The sequence below is a fragment of the Culex quinquefasciatus genome, chromosome 3 (genome assembly GCF_015732765.1).
Source record: "Culex quinquefasciatus strain JHB chromosome 3, VPISU_Cqui_1.0_pri_paternal, whole genome shotgun sequence".
In the NCBI taxonomy this organism is placed as follows: Eukaryota; Metazoa; Arthropoda; class Insecta; order Diptera; family Culicidae; genus Culex; species Culex quinquefasciatus.
Window position 1 is genome coordinate 66,181,146 of NC_051863.1, and position 19,830 is coordinate 66,200,975.

At 36.3% G+C, this 19,830-nt stretch overlaps 1 protein-coding gene across 2 annotated transcripts in view; it reads right to left on the bottom strand.

Annotated features, from left to right (window-relative positions):
- LOC6032540 (CDC42 small effector protein homolog) overlaps window positions 1-19,830 on the bottom strand; it is a 104,697-nt gene that overhangs the window by 35,400 nt on the left and 49,467 nt on the right. For both annotated transcript variants that reach the window (XM_038263004.1, XM_038263003.1), the window contains exon 3: window positions 14,302-14,401. The gene's annotated coding sequence lies outside the window, so the exon portion shown is untranslated. The remainder of the gene's footprint in view (window positions 1-14,301; window positions 14,402-19,830) is intronic.

The window sequence follows — 19,830 nt, forward strand, 5'->3', positions numbered from 1 at the left end:
ATTTTGATCAGACAGCTTTTGTATCATTTAAATTTAACCCTGAATAGCCCTTAAAACTCAACTTGACTTCAAACTGAATTTTAATATATAACGGTAAAAAGCATGCCACAGAGAACGATTGTAACTTTTTTTTAATGTTCATGCAATGCAATACATTCTGTCAAGAAAGGCAGCATTTTTTTTATTAATTCCAAAATCCATTTTAAACTCTTTGTGTTTGTTCAAAGTGGCATTGTGCGTGGAAAAATAAGCTTTATTTGTGTGTGTAATAAAATCGGGATCTTACACTCAATTTTGGAACCCAATTTTTGACAGTTACTGTACAGTGAATTTCGTATTGATTTGGCGGTATTCTAGGCGAGGCATAAAATAGAAAAGATTCTATAAAACGAAAAGCGCACCCTCGGAATCCAGTAAACAAACGCTATTTTCAGTAGATGAAAAGGCTATTCTTAAAGAAAAAGAAGAAGAAGGTATGTAGAAATCTTGCTGCGCGGTTCAAGAATGGATTGATTCTTGTTTCGAAGAGAAGAATTCGAAAATATCGTTATATGTTTATACAATTTGACAGGCAACAAGTTTCCTGCTGTCACGAGCTCAGGAAGCTCAACTTGATTAGAAATTCCGATCAACCGTCGATTGGTGTGACGTGATTTGCAAGTTGCTTAGAGCACCTTAGGCAGTGTTGCGAAATTCAAGTCACGTTGAACTACTGAGTTTGCATCTTGAACAAATAAATTCATACTTTGATAACGATTACCACAATGCAGGTACTTACAAATTGTTTAATGAGTCGATTTACTTGCAAAGAAACATCTCTCCGGCCGATTCGTAAACATAAAGTGTAAATATTTTGCCAACGACTCTCATCAACATCCTACAGTGAATCATAAAAGTTTAATCACCATCATCTCTCGTCGAAGAAGACGACCACACACTCTTCACGATGAACGACGAGGAACCGCGCGATTCGTCATGGGCGGTTTGCAGAAATAATTTGAGCCTCACTTTTCGAGCAATCACATCGATTAATCCTCCTTCACTTGCGTCGATACTGTACGCGATGCACTTTTATATTACTTGCTGTGTGTGGTTTTAAACAAGTCGATTAAACCTGCTTGCTAACATCGGAAAAGCAAACAAAAGTCTTGAGACCGGCTTTGCAAAGAAAACGCATCCACAAAGCACGACATCCGAACGATGCATCACACAACGCTGCCAGTTCTGCACTAAACTCGAATCGTTATGGGGTCATTTGCCAATTTTGCTTTGACGGTATGGAAGTTTATGTGTTTGTGCGGAAGAGAAACGGAAAGTTTTAAACATAGTGTTGTTGTTAATTATTACGTTATGATTTCAGTCTAGCATCCATTTTTGGTGTCAAAATCGCGGATTTTGAAGTTAAAATAAAAATTATCTTTCAACTTATACTTTTTAGGAAATATTTCGATGGAATACTTTGCACAGTCAAAAGTATAAATTTTAACTCTTTTTTTCAAAAACAAGGTTTTACCAAGGCTTTAGCCTAATTTAACGGAACTGCATTCGGATAAGCGAATCGAAAAAGTAAGGAAACCTTTAAAAAGTCTATTTTAATAAAAAAAAATAAGAAAGCATGTAAACCCAACCAAAACTCCACTGCAATTAAATGACGAAAAAGCTTCTGCCATTCTTTTGCAATCAATGTTATAAAGGGGAACGGTCAATGTCCGAAATTAAAAGAGCTAGTCAATCAGCTTTCATCATAAACTCGATCGTTGAATGCTGACGGAGCGCATCTGTCATGATCATCATTGCGATGAAACCGATAGTGAACGCACACGAAGATGAAACGAGCGAATGTCGAACTCGACACGCGCGACAGACTCATGCTCTTTCTCTTTCTTAGTTTTCTCTCCGTTTCGTGCTAGTACAGTGCTACGTGGTGACAGCAATAATTTGAATGCAGTCATGGGGAAGGTGATCGGAAAATTCTTCTTGAGCTCGGCATTCTTTCGTGTCAACTTCATGTGTGTCTACTGACGGTCGAATTGAAGATCATAAACGGCGCTGTCAGTAAAGATTCAACGATCGAGTCGATGACTATCTCTGCCAGTGACCGATCCTTTTTCACCCCCTGATGGTCAGTATGCTCCTCAAAGGAACATGGGCCAAGAAACAAATATCAACAAAATCAAGGCTAATATTTACAAAGGGCATAGTACTGTTTTTTTGCCCATTTAAAAGGGTAGTCTTGGTTTTAAAATTTTCAAAATATTTTTCTCGAGGAGATCAAAAAATTTCACGAAGGAATCATATTATTATCTTAAACAATCGAACCATAAGTTTGTTAGATATCGTAAATTGAGTTGTTTGGGTGACATTGAAAACATCAATATTTTTTTTCTGAGTTGCTGTTTGTAAAGTACAAAAATATCAAATTCATGGTTTCTTGGATGAATTATATAAACTTGTACAGTTTTTTGAAAATTAAAATATACTTTTTCTCCAAATGATACTTAAAGTAGCTAAAACGTGAAAACAAAAAAAGGAAGTAGTTTTCAAGTATAATGAATTAAAAAACTTTAACTAATTAAATCTTTAAAATTATCATTCACCCTTCTATTTGAAATCTTTAAATCTCTAAACCTCATTAAAAAGAAGGGGTAAATCTCTTTAAATTTAACAATCCTCCTAAAAATTTACCATATTTCTATTAGAAAAACAACAACAATAAACACTTCTGGGAACGGTGAAGCTTCTTAAATTTTTGGTTCTTCGAATAGCCCATCCTTTGAATAAATAATCCAAACAAATCGACGGTAACATTTCAAAAGGCATCATGTACATTTTGACACTTTCTGGGTTATTGTATATTCTGAAAGTACTTCTAATAAGCTACCTCTCCACCAAAAATGAGCAAAAGTTACTTCAGTAAAGTCTGTTTAATCATGATTTTAAATAAAGTAACATAAGGGTCATTCCATCTCAACTGTGCATGAAAAAGTGCAAATTTGAAAATTACCCTCTCCGATCCTGCTCAAATTTGGCAGAGCTGTTGATACCATCAAAACATGCAAGAATCCCGAATTTCATCTAAATCGGACCACCCCCTCCATTTTTGTACCTCCCCAAAAAATCGACTTTTTGGCGATTTTTGACCAAACCTCCTAGTTTCAAACGACGATAACTCAGGAACCACAAATCTTAGAGGGTCGGCCTTAGACTCAATTTTGAAGGAAATTGGACGTAGAATCCATTTCCGTGATCAAAATTTTGATTAATTTATTTTGTCTACCTGTATTGCAAATTGGACGAAACTAGGAGCAAGGACTTAACCTGCCAAACATACTAGAATTTCTAGGTATTAGCTATATGAATATATATTTGCGTAAAATTATAAAAATATAAATTAAATTAATCATCTCCCAGAACACCAGGTAGCAGTTATTGAACAGCCCGCCTGTGTGCTTCTAGCAGATGCGGCGAATGAAGCTGATGTAGGTAATCTCGAAAACACAAAAATTTAAAATTCGATATCTCTGGAACGAAACATATTCATTTCTGTCGATAAGTGATTCTTATGTAAAATTGGCCGGGGAACACGATGGTGAGGTCAAATAAAAAAAATAAGTTGGGGTGTTTCGAGATACGGCCGTTTAAAGTTTTCAATTGCGCAATACAGGTAGACAAAATAAATTAATCAAAATTTTGATCACGGAAATGGATTCTACGTCCAATTTCCTTCAAAATTGAGTCTAAGGCCGACCCTCTAAGATTTGTGGTTCCTGAGTTATCGTCGTTTGAAACTAGGAGGTTTGGTCAAAAATCGCCAAAAAGTCGATTTTTTGGGGAGGTACAAAAATGGAGGGGGTGGTCCGATTTAGATGAAATTCGGAATTCTTGCATGTTTTGGTGGTATCAACAGCCCTGCCAAATTTGAGCAGGATCGGAGAGGGTAATTTTCAAATGCTGTTCCGCTTCAGATGGAATGACCCATAAACAAAATCTCTGCCATCAGCAGTCCCTGTTTATATAGCCCTGTCAACCTGTCAAACAAAAGGCTACATAAACCTCGTGACGAAAAAAAAGCAACATGAAAAAAGCGCCATGTACATTCGGCGAAGAAAAACGAATCATAACAAAGCGCCCCCCTCAGTGACAGCAGGGTGATATCGACGTTGGTGATTTCAAAAGAAGTTATATTTGATTTTCTCAAATAAAATTACGGAAATAATGTTTTATTGAATATGGATGATCAAGTATCAACAAAAGCAACGTTTTTCATCGTTTGTTATCATCAGAACATCTTATTTTGCTTTTATATAAAAATGGTAATTGAAAATGGATGCTCTAGTGGATTATCTAGTCAGGACAAAAATTACCCCATCGATTATTGGATTTACCCTAATCAGTCTTTCAGTGTGGGAAAATGTCCGTTCTGGCGTATGAAATTCTGGGGAATGGGATAATACCGAAGATTTAATTTTATATCAAAAAATTGTACAAAAAATTTTTATTGTGTGAAATTAGAACAATTCTCTGAGATTTTGGTCATTCGATTTTTTTTGTATTTTTTAATCCGTTCTGAAACTTCCTTCGTGCCTTCGGTATAAGGTTTTCTAGGCCCAGTGAAAAAAAAAATATAATTTAACTCAAAAATGACGAACTCCTCGTCACAGTGTCCTGATGCAAACAATGATCGAGCTGTAGCTGTCACAGCCCTGCGAAGTATGTTGGCTGACATATCGGGCAGCCAGTCAGAAAAGCCAGCTAGAAGTCTCCTGACAAAAAAACTTTTGCTAGAAAGAGATAGGAAACCTGATGCCAACAAACGTCCAGCTGTCATGCAAACATACTTTGAATGTGTTGGTAAATTTGTGACTAGAAAGCCTTATGCCCAATTTCTGAAAAGTTGGCGCTTGATGTCCCCTAAAACATATCAAATAAAAGTGTTTTTTGCAAATTAAGTTTTAGTGACAAAAAGTGAAACCTACATTTTTAACCGTGTATTATTTTTTGTGAGTGTGGTTCTTATCCATACCTACAACTTTGCCGAAAACACCAAATCGATAAAAAAAATCCTTCAAAAGATACATATTTTGGAACAGCTGCCAAATTTATATGGAAAATTAAATGGACAAACTAATAGTGTAAAATGGCATCTTTAGGGATTAAAAAATAAAAAAATCAAAATTTTGTGTATTCAACGATTGATGATGAAATGTTAGTTAAAACAATGGGTTAATTATTTTAAATGTGTAATTATTTTCCGAATTGTCCTTGTAACATATTTTTGAATATTTACATACCATTTATGTAAGGTTAGCTATCAAAATTTAATGCAGGCTTGTATCGGCGCTATCGGCATTAAAATTTTAAATAATCAAAATTATTATTTTAAAATACATTTTTTTCTGCTAGGAGTGGAGAATAACTCATCTATTTTTATTACATGAATAAATAAACGAACAATAATAATACTATTAAAAAAGTCAAATAAATAAATCAATAAATAACTTTTCCGTGTCACCACGCAATTTCCCTTCACCAAACCCACCAAAACAACTACAACTACAGAGAGAAATGCATATTTTGCTTTTCTTTGCTCGACTCAAAATCCTCCAGAAAGAAGCCGGTCCTTCAGGTGAGGTTAGTCACATACACACACCGTTCAGAGCAGCACGCAATTACAAGCCGCACCATCATCGTCATACTGCACCGACCGGTACGCGGTGCTTAAATCGTGCTTACAAGCACTAAGTGCCGACAACTTTCGATTTCATTGCACTTTTTTTTTGCTTTTCTTTGCTGGCTTGTTTTTGTCACTGTGATTGTTTACCTTTTTTGCCAGATGTGTGTGGTCTGTTGGATGTCTGACGGAGTTCGTGTTGCGTGCAACGGAGCTTTTTGAAGCCTTCAGATCATCCAAACGATGACGAACACGTGACGCAGGAATTGTTTTGGCGAACGAGCGAAAAAGTCATAACATAATCGACTGGTTGGTGGTCGCGTGATGAAATAATTTTACTTTTCACAGTTAAATGCTTTTTTATGCTTGCACGCATGTATTTTTTGCATTCCCGTAACTGGTGATAAAATTGGCACCGGAATGATTATGCGAAAGTTGTTTTAATAAGCAATAAAAGAGTGATAAACAATCGGCATTAGTTTGCCTTGTACTGCAGGGGCAGGCCTACCGTACAGAGTTAACCGCAAATATGATTCTTTGAAATGTGGTTAGGTTAAATTTTATTCTAACAACATTTTGTTTTTAATTTGTAAGGGATGGAATTTAAGTTAGGCTCAACTTCATTGGATGATTTCCCAACTAAAGTGATTTCTTCAGCCGTAAATCAAGCCGGTCCATCGAAATCCTAACGAGAAACAAAATACTTCACATCGTTCGACCCATTTTGAGGCCATTTCACAAAGACCCATCTCGTTGCAAACCTTCCATTCTGCCCTTACTTAACACAGCAGTCCACATGAGTCATAAACTCCCAAATGACTCCTCGACCACGTGTTTATTCCTCGATGCCTAGATTGGATCATCCCCGCACGTTCGTCATCCATCTGTGCGCTCTCAGCTCGAATGACATAATTCCCTCCCGAGGACATAAATTTCCCCGTTTTTTTTCTCAAACTCACAAGACGCCCTCGGGGAAGTTTTGGCCAACACCAGATTGCATCTTATGGCACATTTGATAGCTTTTTTTTGCGGCAACTCTCCTTCTCGAACCGATTCGAGAGATTTGAGGTTGGTCAATTAGAAAAAAAACTCTAAATCGACTCGAGAGGGATAAAAAATCCATCACACTAAATCCGCCCCGAAAGTTCTAATTAATGCGTGGTGATCGAGCTCTCGTGATCGTGATGAAATTCACAACAGCCACAGATCTCTACATGGCTGTAGCAGCAGACGGTGGTGTTTGATTTAGATCCATTATCGACCGGACGCGGTTCTAATTGTTGGACATTCGGTTTTCGGTTGGAAGCATGGGAGGTTGGCCTCTACGAAATTATCTTGATAGATTGCGGTTGCAATATTGGAATGGCACTCGAGTTCAGCGTGCAAACAGCTCGGAGAATCGGTTCTCCCTTATGCGTAGGAGATGGTTCTAAAAATATCCGCAATTTCGTTACACCCACTGCGTTGCAGTATGCATGATGAAGCTAGTTTTATTGAGGTTTTTTTTGTAGTTAGCAAAAGCCAAACTAAAACATCAGGAGAACACTATTTCAAATAGTTTTTGCCTAGAAATGTACGCATGGCTTTGTAGGAAACTCTATGCTTCTCAACTTTGTCACAGTTTTGAAACGGATACGAGTTGATCTTGTTTTAGGTGGGAAACGTTGCGGAGATTCGTCGCTACAGGAAAAGCTTTCATACAATTTTGACAGCCGTCCGTACAAAAAGGCTTTTAATATATCAAAAAATCTGTATCTTGAGGGCAGATTTTCTGATCGATTTGGTCTCCTCGCCAAAGTTGTAGGTATTGCTAAGTACTTCTCAGAAAAAATAGTTACAATCCAAATAAAATTTCAAATGTCTTTAAAACAAATTTCTTTGCGAAACACAAATGTTTTCAGAGATGGTCAAAGCTTGACTGTAAAATGAATTTTACAGGTAAAACAATCACATTATCAACAAAAAAAAAAAACAATTTTTAGTTGATATAACCCGAAAACGGTGCACTATATCGAAATTTATTTAAAGTTCTTTTAGACTGCAATTGCGTCCTAAAATTAAGTTTAAATTTCAGATGGTATTGTTCACAGCGATAAAGCTTGTTTTTCTGAGTATGATCACCCTTAGTACGACCGCAAAAGATTTGAAATGGATTTTTAAATCAATTTTGAAAAATTAACCTCGCGGCCCTTCTTGACAGAAAAGATTCTGCCTGACAGCTCGTTCAAAGGGGACCATAGTTGATCCATCGAAAAAATGTTGTTTTGTTAATTTATTTTTTCGCATTACAATGAGAAAAAGTGATCAGAAATGGTTTTTAATCGTATTTATTTAACGTTGTACATAAAGATTGACATAGGGCTTTAGGACCCTATTGTAATTTTACATCAGATGTAAAATTAAATTTAAATTAAATTTAAAAAATCATTTTTTTTATAAGGTTCTTTTTTATCAAAAAGTGGCAACAATACCGAATGAATTTTGACAACCTTTTTGACAATCTTTTGACAAGCTCAAAAGATTGCATTTTTTGGCATCTTAAACATGTTCGAAAATGAGATTTTTCAAATAATGTCATTTTGCTCTACCTCGATTTGTTGTGTGAAAAGTCGAATTAAAAAATGGGATATTTTTTTACGATTTGTCTATTTTTCCTGAGAAGTCCTAAGCAATACCTATGAAGCTTTGCCATAGATTTCAAATCGATCAGAAAATTTATTCTCAAGTTACAGATTTTTGAATGTCTTTATAGTACATCTGCCAAAAGTGCGTGAAACCTTGTATGGATGAATTTATTATGCAGAATAACTTCTTTGGTTATAGAAAAAGTTTCATCTAAATAAAAAAAACTATCGTTTTGCGACGTCTCAAAGAATGGTTTCTTGTGTTTTGTAAAATTTTGAGAATTCGCAAAAACCGCATGAACTTAATCAAGCCCATATGTCGCTAGACTTTCGAATAGTATTTCACGATTTTAAAAATTGTTTTTTTTTTTTATTTGGATCAAATTTGGTTCAGACGTTCTATATGTAAAAAGAAGCTTTTTTGCATCATTATTTTTGCCATACAAGTCTCGATACAATTTTGAGGACTGCACTATGGGCCATCTCCATACAAACAGGCGGCCAAATTATTTTTTTGCTTTTTAAATGTTTTTTTGATACAAATTTAGGTAATTGTATGGTATTGAAATGATATATGTCGATTTTTATGACTTTTCATGTTTTTCAATAGTTGATTGTTTATAATAAATAGTCTTTTCATACATTTGCAAGTGAAACAGAATTGCATATATATTATATTGCAAGTTTATATTATTAAATTATGGATATGCTCCCACCCCAATTTAAGGACACAACCCCTCCCTCCTCTTTCTTTCCCCCCCCCCCCCCCCTCTCCTCCTCACCACCAACAAATTTTTGTTAAGCGTAATAAATTCATTTTAAGTCAAATATTCATTATTTCCTGTTGTGTGTTTCTTTTTGTGAGTCCATGCCGTATAACTTGATTTTAACCATATTCTTAAAATTCATTTGATTATAGAGTTTGTGACAGCTTCAGGATATGTTAAAGGTACTTTTTATGATGTTTTGTACTAACCAACATAGAACTTAAATGTGGATCAGTTTCATGGATTGATCGCAGAAATTCATCATGCTAAGTCAACATTTTGCTGAATACTTTTTTCGGTATCAAACTGAGATTCTCCAGTTTCGCTTGAGAAACTTCGGTACGAATACCTTATTTTGACTAAGGTACTCAATTTTAAATGTAGGCAACAGAAAATTCCAATAAAGTCATTTCGAACTTCTTGAAACCAGGTATTGATTTTTGAAGCGACGATGCCCACGAAGTAGGTAGCAAAGCAAGTGAAATAAACGGGCGCATATGTAGAGTGCAGCAAATTTTGATAAAACGTAAATGTTCAAAATGGCATTTCTCTGAAAATGCAAAAAATCGCAGGCTGGAAATTTCAGCAATGTTAGATTATAATCCAATCTTTCAAGTGATCTAAGATTCATGTTTAGCATCGGTTAGCAAAATAAGTACTCGATTAACAAACACAAAAAAATATGATTTGTCAAAAAAATGCTCCAATTATTCGATGAAAACTTCAGTTTTTGGTTTGGAAACAACATTTTATCTATTAATAGTTTCAAAGCTTATCTCACTACCTTTCCAACGATGTATATTTGTCCTAATAAAACATTTAAAATGGCTGAGCTATGTTAAAATTAAACAATCAGCCTTTTTTACGAAAAACGCTTGTTTTTACTCCATTTTTTGACTTTCAGCTTGCGTATCTCCGTAATGAACAAACTTAGAGCTTTGAAAATTTGGATTTTTCTTAGTTAGAATGTTTACTTTCGAGAAAAAAATACCAAAAAATATTTGGAGAAGGTCACTTTTTTGAAACTTGGCCACCCAATGTACCATAGTGGACTGGTCATACAAAATAAGTATCTTAATGTATGAAATTTTGAAAAGGGATTTTCTAATCGATTTGGTGTCTTCGATGAAGTTCTAGGTTACGATTAGGACTTTTAGAAAAAAATAAGGATAAGGGTTTTTTGTATTCAAATTTTGTCACTAAAAGTTAAATTCCCAAAATACGTGTTTGTCAACCAAATTCGAAATTTTTTGTGACTTTGTTGAGCCATAGTGCACGATGGAGCAAAAACTGGTTCCAGAGATGCGAAAAATTTCGAAAATGTGTGATTTTTTTACGATTTTTCCGATGAAAATTCATGCTGAATCGACATATTTACGAAGATGGAAATGACGTCCTGGCTTAAAGTAAAACCTATACCTTTCCTTAGTAAGAAAGGCAAAAACATATAAATTTTAGGTAAAATGAATAAAAAGTCGGAATTTTGCCTGAAATTTGTTAAAACTAGTTTTGTTTATAAAATTATCGATTAATATTGCATTTAATACTGAATGAACACGAATCACAAGTTCTCACATTTTACATGAAATTTGTTCAACTGAAATGGCCTATGAATTTGGAGATTTTTTTTAAATTATGTTTCAAAAAAACATTTTATTTATTATTTACAAACTTATTTAACCTTCTCCTAGTGGAAAATTGTCCAAGGAATCCGAAAATGCATTTCGTTTTTCGATTCAAAATCATGTTCAATGAGAAAATCATGACACTTTGAGAAACTTAAAATAATGACTTTCATCAACATTTTCCTAACTATAGTTAGCTAACTTTTTAAACTTCAAAATTTTATGCAGGGCTGTGGAGTCGGAGTCGGAGTCGGAGCCGGAGTCGGTGGAGTCGGGTCTTTTTGGGGACCTGGAGTCGGAGTCGGAGTCGGAGTCGTCAAAACTCTAACAGCTGGAGTCGGAGTCGGAGCCGGAGTCGGCTAAATTTTAAGAGCTGGAGTCGGAGTCGGAGTCGGAGCCGAAGATTTCTGATAACCCGGAGTCGGAGTCGGAGTCGGAGCCAGAGTTATCTTAAATTTAACTAAAAATATGTTTTTTTATTGTTCAGTATTTCCTATAGAACAGCTTTATTTACAAAACATCTTATATTTATAATTGATTTATCAGATGACATTATGTTTTTGAAACTTTTTTATTGTGATTGAAAAGCTCTAATTGTGTTATTACACTATAATCACTAAATGATAACCACTTAGCCAAGTATGTAGTATCATAATTTAAAAAAATAATAAAAAAATATTGGTTATGTAGTCAGTTATTGAATGCTTCCTTTTGCCTATATTTATGTGCCTTTTCAATTCAAATTTGACCAAATTTCATCCAGTTATTTCTGAAAAAAAGTACACACACAGTCATCTTTCACCCCGATAGCATATGTCTTGGAAGTTTTAAGTTAAATCATTTTTTAGGAAAAAATTACGAGGTACATAAAAAGATTAAAAATAGTAATAACTGTTTTTGGAAATCGAAAAAGAGTCACTGACAGTTTAACTTTTGATACAAATAATCAACGATAATAACAATCTCTTACTTGGAACTCAACATGCGCATTTTGTTTATAACTGAGTACAAGAAAATCAAAGGGTTGCATTTAAAATTATTTGAAACTAACAAAAAATATCAAAACAAGTTGCAACAAATTTTGAAATAATCATTGATTGTTGATGTTGATGTTGATTTTAGGTAAACTATTTTGATATCGTTGCAAATTATCGTTGAACAAATCTCAAGAACTCAGTACAAAAATGAACTAATAAAAAAATGTGTAGAACAAAATATAGGATTTTAATTTATTTTTTAAATATTATGAAAAAAAAACAAAATCAAAATAATATCAACTGGTACGACTTTTCTCAAACTGTTTGTCCCACGTTAATATGAAGGAAAGTGATAATCATTGCATTTCAATGTACCTTAAAAAAAATAGAATATTTGTGACCTAGAAAAAATTTTACTTGTGGATATTTGTTTTTTATTATATTTTAAGTTTTTTCATATATTTTGATGGAGGCGTAAGATCATTCATGAAGCTTCGTTTTAGGTGAAGATTCACAAAGTATCGTGTGCTTCCTTCTTAAAATATATAAAATTTTTAAATTAAAATAAACAAAACAATTCCAGGGTAAAATATTTTTCATGTCACAGATATTTGAAAAGGACATCTTAAGCGTCCTTTCCACGAAGAAATTGTTTAGATACATTGATTTGCAATAATAATCTCCTTCAGCCATGGCGTGATTTCCATGTTCGTCTTAAAAAATAAACAAAAAAAATGTTTCGTTTAAAATTGTCATTTAAAATCAAGGTGCCTGTCACTGTGCTTCTTACAAATGTCAGCCTGAAAGTGAGCAAATTGAATTTTAATGTTCAATAGATCATTAAGGCCAGGTTCCTTTTAGTTATTCATTCAAAAATAACAATTTAATATTTAAATTTATTAGCTTTGAAAAACATATTTTCAAATTTGAGGTTAAGCAAATAAATCCAAATTTACTACAAAACTGTTCTTCTCAAAATGCCTCTAAAACTGAAGATATTTTTTGATTTCTGTTTCCATAACGTATAAAACTTGTAACCTAGAAACTTTTTTTCCGTTTATTACTTTACTTTACTTTTACTTAACTTATTTTCTTGAGAAAAACATGACGCTTAGAGAGTATTAAAATAATCCTATTTATCAATGTTTTAAAAATAATTAACTAATAATAGTTAACTAATTTTTGAAACATTTAAAAATATGTGGAGTCGGAGTCGGAGTCGGAGCCAACCATTTGTTGAAAGCTGGAGTCGGAGTCGGAGTCGGAGTCGGCTAGAGTTGGTAGGCCGGAGTCGGAGTCGGAGTCGGAGCCAACCATTTGTTGAAAGCCGGAGCCGGAGTCGGAGTCGGAGTCGGCTAATCTGAGAAAGCCGGAGTCGGAGTCGGAGTCGGAGTCGTTTGAAATATGACCCGACTCCGCAGCCCTGATTTTATGAATAGTTCTTTTTGAGGTACTTTGAACACTTCTCTACCACAGTCAGTTTGATTTTAAACCATTCCGTAAGTATTTTAATTGTACTCTTCATTTTGCGGAAAAATCGCGAACCTATCAAAGTCACCCCGTTTTACGGTATCTTGCCGCACGTGCATTTTGGGCCAAATTGAGTTAAGAACGCCATTTTGTGAAGCTCTCAATGCCTCACTTTAATTCTACAATCCGTTATTTCGTTGAACAATTCAATAAAAAAGTTCGCTACATTAAGCTACATTTAATTCATACGATTAATCCGCGACCATCAGGCATCAGGCATCACGAGCCACCATCGTCTCCATTCCACCGTGAAAAAGTACAAATTTGATACCATCAAATTCACGCGTGGTCCATTTTTATATCTCTTTTTATCTTCTTCTGTTTTTGGTAGATAAATCGTGATCACCCCTCGATCAATCCGTCACACCTTGATCGCGCTCAGCTCGTGATACGATCTTGACGGCTCGCCCACCTTCACCATTCTTTTTTGATGCTCTTCAACGGTTGGGTTTATGTTTTTGTTATGATTTGTGCGGTTTTGCCTAGCTCCGAATAGTTTGCCCAAAACGAAGGGAAACTGCATCTCTTCAAACTGAAAGCGAAAACGCCATTAAACGAGAAGAAGGTTTACGTTTTCCCTTTCACAGCTCCGACTGGCTGAAGTTGATGGCCGGAGGAGCGGTTTGATACTTTGTTGTTGTTGTTTATGCTAGAGCTCGGCGCATGTGGCCACTGAACTGCCGAGTGTTTTGGCTTCACTCTCTATCGCTCTATACGAACCAGACGATCGATGATGGTTGGTTGGGAGTTTGCTGGAAGTATAAGCTTGACCGGCCTCTAGCATTGATACTGCTGACCTACATCAGGCCACACTCCAATCGAAGCGTGATAATTATAATTTTGGTCGTTTTCACCGACGATGGGTTGCGGGGTGTTCGTGAACAGTTTGAGGTTAGGAACTGGGTGACCCTTCAACGGATATTAGTCTTGGGGGTTTTTTGCCCTTTTGAAGAGTTGATTTTGAACAATTGGGTCATGCGTGTTGATATGGCCTCTATAGATTAGATTGTCACTCAGCGTTTGGACGTGAGCTTAGGACGTGACGAAATCCTCAACAATCCTCAAAGCTAAAATCAATCTAATTAACACCTTGATAAAACAACTCACCTTCTCTGTTCAATTGACGTCACGGTTGTTGTCGGAAGCCAAAGTTTCGCCGGTCAATAGATAATCCGATTGCACACCTTCAATGGTCACGCACACACACCTGAAACAGAACCAGAAAACAAAACTTTGTTAAACAAAAATTAGCATCCAAACCATGCGCACAGACATTCAAGTCAAAATGCAAATTGTAAGCCGTCGACCCTCTCCATATCTACGAACATGGGCGACCTTTACCATAGAGGGAGAGACTACGAATCCATTTTAATATTGGATTTAGCTGGGTTCACCAAAGGGGATATCGACAACTGGGGAGAATCGGGACACATGGTGTAAATTAAGACAATTTTCAGTTGGTTTTATGAACAGAAAAAAAAATTGTACAAAGAGTTCCAAATTGGGAGCAACGAGTTCCAAATTCATACAGAAGTCCCGTTTCACCTCAGTTGACGGTACCCGATAGAGGGCGTATTTGCACACGATGGCGGAAAGGTAGGAAACGATGGCTTTTCTACAAGGAAGTTGTCGGATTTGTCTCTGCCAGATCGATGGCATTAGGAATCGCACGAGGGCGGGCGAAGAAACCGCGAAAATGACGCGAATTTTTACGCGAGCTGCAAAGGTCGGTGACACCTGAGCAATTCTCTACGAAATCGGTCTTTTTTTTTATTAATTATTTATATGGTAATTCAAAAATCTGTCACCAAATCACCAGATCGATTTGGTGTCTTCGGCAAGGTTGTAGGTATGGATAAGGACTACACTGGAAAAATGTGATACACGGTAAAATTTTTTGGTGATTTTTAATTTTAATTTTTCATTTTTTGATATGTTTTAGGGGACATCAAATGCTAACTTTTCAGAAATTTCCAGGATGTGCAAAAAATCTAATGTTTTCAAAAAATCGAAATTCTGGTCACAAAATTTTTTCAACTTCATTTGTAAAATCGAATTTGCAATCAAAAAGTTACAGCCATTTTCAGGTAACTTTTTTGAAAATAGTCGCAGTTTTTCATTTTTTTTTAATTTGTGTTAATGTTTGCCCACTTTTGAACATTTTTTTAAAGCTGAGAAAATTCTCTATATTTTGCTTTATTGAACTTTGTTTATATAACCCTTAGTTGCTGAGATATTGCCATGCAAAGGTTTAAAAACAGGAAACTTGATGTTTGCTAAGTCTCACCCAAAGTTTTTCAGCATAAGAAAACATATATTTCAGATAATATTCGTTTCTGAAGCTTCCGAAACTGGGATCTTGTTTATTCGTAAAGCAACAAAAATTACGATATTTTCGAATGAAAATTAACTATAATAACTCTGGTTAGTTTTTTAAACGAAAATTGTTGTTATATCATCTGAAAATAAGGTACCCCTTTTTGCCAAGATCAAAATTAAGTTTTTTTCACGATTATGTTTAACATGGCCAAATTGGACGAAAATTGGAAAAAGAGGGTTGTGCAAGTAGAATTTGGTTAATTTGTTTAAAACTGTTTACAGTTTAATGTAAAGAATTTACACTTGAGCTAACAGGGTTTAATATGAAATAGCGTCTACACTACTTTTATTGCTTTGAAATTGTTTTAGCCGAAGTCATTTATTAAGCTGAATCTAATCTAATCTAATCTAATCTAATCAGACCCTAGCGCAGCCAATCTTTCGAAGGGATCCTGGAGAGTGCCTTAGGTTAGATGACGCCTAGCACTCTTCTTGTCATTTATTAACATTTGTAGTGCGCCATTGCATTGAAAATGCATTGAAACATCACAAGCGTTAAAGCGGCCAGGCCTACTGCGTAAAGCCGTATCGCAGAGATGACTCGTAATTGGGTTGAGTTTGAGCACTGAGTGTTCGAACAACAACACAATTCTAAATCGACAGGGGAGGAAGAAGCGTGGGGACACACCACCATACGCTCCGAGATTTGGTTGTATTCGTTGGGAGCACCATGCTAAGAAGGTTTGGTACTCCGGGACCCTCTGGGATGGGACATTGTATTTCCACGAATGCCCTGGACACTATTTGCCGTGGTTAAAGCGCCACAACTCGCTCTCTGTAACAGTATTCCTAATTCCAGTCCACGCTCACCAAGTCGTCATGGCCTAGTGGTTAGCATTTTTGCTTACCAATCCAAAGGACGGGGGATCGAACCCCACCTCGAGCGACTTTGATTTTTCGTTCATATTTATCATTTCAAATTCATGTGTTCTTAACTTTCTCGTTGGGAGCAGATGGGCATCGAACCCAGAACCATTCGCTTACAAAGCGAACACCGTAACCAGTCAGCCACGGCCGCTCCGCAAGTCATTTATTAAGCTGAATCATTAAAAAACTATTTCGTATTATATAGAATGCGTGAAAATAATGCAAACATACTTCAAAATCTTTCTAAAAATATTTAAAAACTTTGAGTTGTGATTTCATAAAAATATATTTCTGGTGAAAAGGTAGTTTTTAATGTGAATTCAATGCTTATCTATTTATTCATGAGCTCAAACAAATAAGATTTTTTCATACCAACGTCGTCTGTATTATTTATCATATATTATCATATATTAATCATCGTATATTATTATTTATCATGTTCTCTCAAACTGTTTACAGAGCCAATGCTTGAAAAGGGATCTATCACTGAACGTGACTGCTCGATATTCGATAGAACTTTCTGTCAGCGATCATTTCCCAAAACGATATTTGATCGCTGACACACAACGCCTATCATGACCGTCATTGCTTGGCGACGGTCGATTGATCGTAAACACGAAGACGAAACGAACGAATAATGAGCAAAACTCAAGCAGCCGCCCGAACGAGACAACGTGCTCTTTCTCTTTCTCTCGTTTTTGTCTCTCTCTTCCTAGTGTATGCTGTGTGGTGACAGAAGTCATATGATTGCTATCATTGGAGAGATGATCGGAATCTCGGTAGAATGTCAAACGACCGCTCTCTAGGCGATTTTTCTCCTGGAGGAAAGTCAATGATTGTGTGAGTGTCTTTGCGTAGCACTCATTCCTTTGTGTGTGAAACGAAAGAAAGCAGAATGTAGAAATCAGGTTGTCGTGGTGAAGACGATTGGAGTGCTCTGTCAGCTATCACAAACAAAGTCGAAATTTCACAATTTTTTGGTTTTGAAGCATAGATTCATTTTACTCGCTGTCCAAACACTGTGATTAGAAAAATAATACTGCACAAAAAATACTAATGATTATTTTTTTATAGTGTGTTGTACGAATTGCAAGACAGCCTTTGAATTTAGAATATTTATTTATTTTCTTGAATTTTTTTGTTCTGCAGGCGGTTAAGGCATTAATTGACCCTCGCACTTATTTTGAACATTTAAGTTGCTATTTTATACAATTTTGTTGAAGAATATTAATCAGGACCATGATCAGAACAAATTTCAATAAATTAAAAATTTCGGGATTTCCCGGGAAATTTGTAAAAAAAAATTACCGTGTATCATTTTTTTCAGTGTAGTCCTTATCCATACCTACAACTTTGCCGAAGACACCAAATCGATTAAAAAATTCCTTCAAAAGATACAGATTTTTGAGTTGTCATGTATCATTTTTGTATGGACAGCTGCCAAATTTGTATGGAAAATTATATGGACAAACCAATGATGCAAATTGGCTTCTTTGGGCATACCGAAAGCACCATAAAAGTTTCAGGCGGATAAAGAATGGTTCACCTTGTGGCGGGAATTTTAAAGGAATAAATAATGTTAATAGTGGTTTTCTAGAGTCGAATCACTAATACACATTATATCAGGATAAAACTTTAGTTGTGAAAGGAAAAGTGAAGGTTTAATTTCCTGCAAATTTTAGTAATTCCCTTGCTCAAGGAAGCGCATTCCCAATCACTACTGCTCCAGCTCGAGTTGGTAATTTGAGAAATTGCAATCCAAACCGTTCGGGGTGACATTTCATACACTGTCTCTTGTTTGCCCATACCCTTTTGCTGCTAATAATCGCTTGAAAGGTCCACTTCACTTCTACTGGCAGCCAAACTAGTTCAACCAACAGAAAAGGGGGTTTTAAAACCGTTCAATTACAAGCATCGTGAGCAGCTTAAAACACATCGGGCGGGCATCAGATATCCGGAAATCGCAGCTTTTCACCGCGCGTTTTGCCGAGACTAATGTCAGTTTTGTAGTTCAGTTTGTTAGGCTGGACTAGACGACGACCGGCCACGTTTAGTGGACCTTCCAAGCGGACAGCGGCCAAGACCCGGTCTTTTAAGTGCCATGTTGTGCACAAAGCTAAGAAGGTAGTCAGCAATCGAAAGAGAAAAAAAAACGAATCAAACAACATGGTTGAAAAATTGTTACCAGCAAAAGCTTCGAAATAAAAAAACTAAGCAACAGCTCACGACGGGGAAAAGACAAAAAAATAAAAGTTCGCCACATAAAGTGAAAGGAAAGGAAATCGTTCTGGAAATCACGCGCAATCCGGCCGGAATAAGAAGCAACGTGAAAAAAAAAGCTCAATAAAACGTGGCCACGTGAACGAGCGCAAGCTCGCCTGGTTCAGAGGAGAGAGAGAGGGTCTACAACACAACACGTTTATTTCTGCCTGCCTGCCGTGATGACCTGGATTTCCTGAATTGTGCAGCTGCCCTGTTGATCTTTTCCGCAGCGGCGGCCGGACAATCGTTGGGTCACGGGAAGCTAGCGAAAGTTGGGTCGGAAAATGTTTTCAAACATTATTTTCAACGGTAAATCAGCTTCTGAAATGTTTCATCATTTAGTTTTGTTCGACTTACGATTTTGAAATCTAAATTTGAAAATTTGCTGATTTTGCAATATCCGGCGTTACTCGGATGAAAAGAACAGCAGGCTTGGACGAATGGTTAATAATCATTGGTTATGCTGTCCGCTTTGTAAGCGGACGATCAAAGGTTCGATTCCCATCTGTTCCAACCTTCCATCGGATGGGGAAGTAAAACGTCGGTCCCGCGGCCTTGGTTGCTGTTAGGCCGTTAAGCCATTCCAGGTGTGGGAGTCGTCACCCTGCTATAAAAACAAACAACACACCAAACCAAGCCTGCTTGGGTGGAATCGCTGACGCCGGTTGGGCTCGCAATCCAAAGGTCGTCAGTTCGAACCCAGGGGTGGAAGGTTTCTTGGAGTAGAAAGAGGTTTGGGGGCTCTCCCCATTCAAGCCTTCGGACTCCTTGGTTCGAGCAGAAACTTGCAATAGAGACCACAAAAGACCTGAGTTTGACCTGAGTTTTTTTTTCGGATGATAAGAAAGGGACCATCCATAAACCACGTGGACACTTTTTGGGATTCTCAACCCCCCTTCGTGGACAATTGTCCATACAAAAAAACCGTTTTTTTGTTTGGCGATTAGGGTGCTCCTCTCCAAAATAGGGTGGTTCAAAAAATGGCATTTTTCGTTGATTTTCACGAAATGCACATTTTTCGAAAAATCATATCTCTGGAACGGCTGAACCAATTTTTGGAGCGCCACAATTCAAAAGAAAGATCCATCCATAAACAACGTGGACACTCCAGGGGGGGGGGGTGTTATG